The sequence below is a fragment of the Grammomys surdaster genome, unplaced genomic scaffold, assembly GCF_004785775.1.
Source record: "Grammomys surdaster isolate TR1022 unplaced genomic scaffold, NIH_TR_1.0 134, whole genome shotgun sequence".
NCBI classification, from domain to species: Eukaryota; Metazoa; Chordata; class Mammalia; order Rodentia; family Muridae; genus Grammomys; species Grammomys surdaster.
This window is the reverse complement of record NW_021604592.1, coordinates 2,630,952-2,637,099: the sequence shown is the minus strand read 5'-3', so window position 1 is coordinate 2,637,099 and position 6,148 is coordinate 2,630,952. Positions and strand designations below refer to the sequence as shown.

Sequence of the window (6,148 nt, the reverse complement as noted above, 5' to 3'; positions counted from 1 at the left end):
TCTCCCACCTGTCTACATGTAGTCTGAAGTAGACCAGGTGCTAGGTCAAAGTCTCAGGAAACAGTTCCAACAGTCTAAGGATAGTGGTCTTCTGAAGATCACAAGGGCCAAGTGAATAGAAATCTATCACACAGGCGCTGAAGGATAGACTGAGGGGAATTCAGAGGCATGCCAGCAGCGTTCAGTGATACCCTATGAGCTGTGTTCATCACTTGATGCATCTTCAAGTAGTTAGTGATGGCCATGCAATTTGTCTGCTCTGAGGCAGGACCGACTTCTCTATCCTTGTTCTCTGATATGAATTAATTTAGTTGACTTTGTCTACCTAAAGCTCTGCTCTCGTCACAATTGCAGTTTGTAAGGTCGGTTGTTCCTTTGGAAGTTCTCAGTTGTTAAGAGTTCCAGAGCAAGACAATAATTAGTGACGAGACAGCGGGACAAGTCAATGCCATGATAGGTCTACTATGGGACAGCACAGATCTTCACAGGCAGTGTGGCCTTTAAAGAGACAAAGGAGAGGAAGCGGGTTCCATCCTGAGGTCTATCCCATCATCCCTACTCTTCCTGATGTCCCTTCCTGACAGAGCAGAGGTACAGTGAAAGATTGGAGGCCAAGGGAATATAGGAAACATCTATTGGAAGTGGGGCAGCTACCACTCAGGAGGCAGAGACAGGCAAACAAACCTCCATGAGTTCAAGGTCAGCTTCATCTACAAAATGAGTTGCAGGACAGCCAGGACTCCACAGAGAGACCCTGTCTAGAAAAAGAAAGGGAGAAAAAAGGAAACTGCAGATGACAGAGCCTTCTATTACTAATCCTTTCTTGTGCATGAAAGAGGACAGCCAACTAATAAGCTATTTGTAGAAAATCTAGTTTGGGGACTCCAATTTCTAGACGTCTTCCAACTTTCAATCTACCATTCACTTATTCTATGGCTTTTTATCACTGATGAATTTACTTCTGATGATTTTCTCAAATAGTTATATTCCGAACAATGTTTGACTCTTCAAAATTATTTTGTAAGTCAACTCTCCCCAGAGTGCCTAAACTTGGGAGTGAAAATAACCTTTCATTTTTATGTTCCAATAAGCCATATGGGCCACACTGGATTTTGTCATTCAAAAAATGGAGAAAAAATGTCAATCTTGGATTGAAAAATGAAAATAAGAAACTTTGGAGCCCATGGAAAAGAAGAAACTTGGAATGAAAATATTTCCTAAGCAGAGCGCTAAGGAAATTTGATGATAACACAGATGCTGAAGATAACTGAAGCTAGGTCTTAATAATAATAATAATAAAATGTCTAAACCTTGAAGTATGACTGTTTGCCCGTGCATTTGGATCTTCCTTTAGAAAAATACCTGTCACATTTTACCTCTTTTCAAATACTGATTTTGTTGGATTCAATCTTTCAACTTAGTCTTGTTTTACAAACTGTGTGACTAGAGGGCTGGAGAGATGGCTCAGTGATTGGGTGCACTGACTGCTCTTCCAGAAGTCCTGGTTTCAATTCCCAGCAGCTACATGGTGGTTCATAACCATCTATAAGGAGATCTTCTGGCATGCAGGCATCTATGCAGGCAGAACACTGTATACATAATAAATAAATATATCTTTTTAAAAAACACACAAAATGTGAGACTCTTTTTACAGTTGAGTAAGCCCACAGATAGATGGCATACGTAATTTGAAATTAAGCTTGTTCTAGAATGTTATTGAGCTAACTGACATGCAGCATCTAACTCATTCCCCCAGTGTGTTTAATCTTTTTAAAAAGAGAGAGCTTTAAAGGCATCTGCAAACCTAATTACCATGAATTCCTAAGGATCATCCCAAATCTATTGTCATACTAAAAATCTTACAAAAGCAAGAACTGTTTGAAATAAGTAGGTCATGCTAATGCTGAACAATAGTTCCTGACATTTTGATATTATCATTGTTCTGGTGAAGATTTCCTACAAAATAAGGATTTAGCATAAAATCTGCTGTTTTTCATTCACCAAGAAACTGTTTGTGGTTTGAGAGGGATGCAAAACCAATATGCAGTGTCAGGATCTATGCAGACTTTAATGGAGTACCAGCATTCATAGGCAGTTTGCACTTACTAAAAAGAATCTGGAAAAATAACTTATTGCTGAAAGGATAAAACAAATGTGTACTATTGGGAGAGATGTGTATATACATATATGCCAAGATCCTGATATAAAATAAATAAAATAAAGCTATATAAAATAAATGCCAACAAGATGGGCAGATGCCAATATAGAAGTTAAGAAGGTAAGGTTTCATCACCTTCAAATGGGAATGTATCAGTTTGCCTCTAGAACATGTTAACTTAAAAAGATAGAATCATTATGAATTTAAAATTAGCATGCAAAAATGGCCATGAGAACCTTAGACTGAGGACCATAGGTTAGATGAACTCTGAATCAGTCTATGTGGTTTCAAAAGGAAGCGACAAAGATGCTTTATCTCCTAGGGTATGTATAGCTTAAGGATGCTGGAAGCATGGTGTTGGGGTGGCAGTAGAGGGATGGGCTTTTCATGTCACCTGAGAAAAGGCACATAGTCTGTGTATCCTACAGTTGTGTTAAGGGAAAGTCAGAAAATTTTGACTCCTGGGAAGACACCAGAGAGTAGAGGACACCCCTAGAGGAGTCTAATTGGGAATGGAAAGTAGTCAGTGTCTTATGTGGGTTGTACTGTGTGTAATTCCATCAAGACTACACATCTCAGGGGGCATCCAGGCTATTGCTCCCGAACCACAGCATCAATTACAATGTGTAGTAGCCAATGGATGCAAGAGATAGTTGAGAGCTGAGGTTTCTTTTCCTGGATGATAGTTATATCATCTAGGACTTCAAAGATCAACAAAACGAAAAGGATGGAGAGAGGGAAAAAAAGAAAAAAGCAAGTTCTGTATTGGCACTGTGAGTTTTGTGGCTACAAAATTATGTTTGTAGGCACAATTATATAATGAGCCATTCATCAGGCAGCATTTATTGATTTAGAGCTTAGAAACACTGCCATCTCTCCAGTCACAGCTACTATAGTAAGTCCCAGAAATATAAATGCTAATAAGGACAAGTTCTTCCCTCAAGCTAATGACAGACTCATGTATATATTAACGGGGCTTTGATGGTATAATAGATCTTTGATAGAAACTGCTTAAAAGAGGGAGATACGTATTTTGGTCATGGTTTCAGATGTAATACTGATACCATGAATTAGCTAGCTCCGTTGCTTTGGGCCTCAGGCTAGTGTGAGTATCACTGAGGCAGGACCATGATACAGCAAAGTAGCTCATTTCATGGTGGTCAGAAAGCAGAGAGGGAAGAAGAGAAAGGGTCAGGGAAAGAGTTCCTTCAAGATGGCCTGACTCCTCCTACCAACCTCACCTTCCACAGCTCATCACTTCCCAATCATCTATTTTCATTTTGAACCCATCAAATTATCTCCTTAATGAAAGAAGTATCCTAGCTGGGCAGTGATGGCACAAGCCTTTAATCCCAGCACTTGGGAGGCAGAGGCAGGTGGATTTCTGAGTTTGAGGCCAGCCTGGTCTACAGAGTGAGTTCCAGGACAGCCAGGGCTACACAGAGAAACAGAGAAACCCTGTCTCAAAAAAAAAAAAAAGTATCCTCAAGATTCTTTCCACTACTTCAGGGTTTACCAAGTGCCATGTGAAAGAAAAATATATTTAGTAGTCAGAAATCACACACGTGTCACAGTTCAAGTTTCTCATCTCCTTCTTAGGAACTGAGTTATTATTTAAATTTTCCCATATTCATCCGAATATTCTGATGGGAAAAAAAGTGTCTACTTAGCTGAGATTTTGTGGCTATCAAATAAATGTGACAATTAAAAATACATAAATGTGACTATTAAACAAAATATTTGGTGCATATCAAGTACTCAAGTGAGGAAAACCAATGAACTAACATGTTTACGTAACCTTATGCAACCTCACAAAGGACTCAGTTTTCCAAAACCTCACAGGGTTTCAGTGCACATGTTTTTATGCGACAATTCCTTCTCATAAATACAGAAGCATCCACTCGTGGACTGCTAACCTTGGAGAAACACTGAAGTGTTTCCTACACCTGCATTTAAATAAGGAAGGTGCTACGCAGAGACAGAGAAGGCCGTGGCATGTTGTCAGGCATGAAACTTAGCCACTGGCTATTCTGAACAAACTAATACCCTAACACATGGACCACTGAAGGCGCTCTGACAGCATCTGCTTCCACCCTCTGCTGTTCTCAGCTAGCACCTGAGAGGTTCTAGAAAAGAAGATGACAGGTGAGCAGTTCCGAAATTATGTGGAGCCTTCAGAAAGCCACCCAATATCTTATGAAGATCTCCCCAGGGATCATTCTGAGAACTTCACTCAGTCAGGGACACTTTGAGGGTGCTACTTCAAAATATAACCACTAAGGTTTTTATTGAATTCTAGTGAATAGAACTAAGGATCTGACACATCTTTATTTTATTTAAGAAAGAATTTAATCTAAAATTTTATGAATTGTTTTAATAGGCAACATTGACATATATTATTCAAATATTGGAGTTGGTGCAGGAGAGATGGCTCAGTGGTTAAGAGCACATACAGTTCTGCCTGCCTCTGTCTGTCTGTCCGTATTTCTCTCTGTTCTCTCTCTCTCTCTCTCTCTCTCTCTCTCTCTCTCTCTCTCTCTCTCTTTCTTTCTTTCTATGTGTGTGTTTGTGCACACACGCATGTGTGTGTTTGTGTATGTGTGTGCATTCTTGTGTGTATGCCCATATTTTTCTTACAGAGGACCTGAATTCAGTTCCCAGCACTAACGTCAGATGGCTTGCAATGACCTGTCACTCCAGTTCTGAGAGATTCAACAGCTTCTTCTGGCCTCCAAGGGTACATGTGGCACATATTCACACATGCACACACTTGTGCATACACACACAAACACACACACACATATACACACAAACACTACAAAATGGATAAATAAAAACAAATACTAGAAATAGAATTACCAAGTGATTTTTCATCCAAACTGGGATCGTTGGATGTGGATATAGCTCCGTGCTAGAGTGCTTGCCTAGCATGCATAAGGCTCTGGGCTCAAGCTCCAGAATGACAAAAGAGAGATGAGGGAGGGAGAGCTAAACTGAAATATTTGTCAAGTAATACAAATGTACAAATGATAAAGATACTAATATTTGCAATGCTGACTGGCTTACTGATGACAAGATTATATTAAGGCTGACATAACTAGTTACTCCATTTACATGTCATTTTCAGTCACAATAACCTACAACACCTTCATTTAGTTGCACATTAAGAAACTTCAAAATGGGCCGGGCGGTGGTGGTGCACGCCTTTAATCTCAGCACTTGGGAGGCAGAGGCAGACGGATTTCTGAGTTCGAGGCCAGCCTGGTCTACAGAGTGAGTTCCAGGATAGCCAGGGCTACACAGAGAAACCCTGTCTCGAAAAACCAAAAAAAAACAAAAGAAAAGAAAAAAAAAGAAAAAAGAAAAAAGAAACTTCAAAATGGACAAATTATCTAAAAGAAAGATTTTGGGTAGTTCCAAGACGGCGTTAGCAGTTTTGTGTGCATCTCGGGTCTCTTGGCTGCTGGGCCAAGCCGCCACAGGTGGGGTGGCCAATGTCGAGTGGCACCCAGGTCGAGGAGGGTTCAGCTCGTATGTGAAAGGCCCTCACCTACTTTGTGGCGCTGCCCGGAGTAGGCGCGAGCATGTTCAAAGTATCCACACGAAGAGCATGAGAGACCCACGTTCGTCGCCTAACCCCATCTCCGCATCAGGACCAAGCTCTTCCCTTGAGGAGATAGTAACCATACCCTGTTCCAGAACCCTCATGTGAACCAACTTCTGACTGGCTATGAAGATGAGTAAAGAAACTCTGGACCTTCCCCCTGGCAACAAGGGACTACAGCACTGGTTTGGGCCGTTACTGTGTGTGTGGACCACGAATGCCCATTGTATGCTAAGCTCATCTTTCCTTTTATCAGATGGTAACCATTACTCTGATCTTCTATCCATTTGCTTGTAAGAGGAGATGGCTTAAATAAATAACTTAAACTTTAAAAAAGAAAGAAGAGGAGAGAAGAGGAGAGGAGAGGAGAGGAGAGGAGAGGAGAG

At 40.7% G+C, this 6,148-nt stretch overlaps 1 pseudogene; it reads left to right on the top strand.

The window, feature by feature from the left end:
* Window positions 1–5,537: 5,537 nt before the first annotated feature.
* LOC114617070 lies at window positions 5,538–5,902 on the top strand (annotated as a pseudogene).
* Window positions 5,903–6,148: the final 246 nt, after the last annotated feature.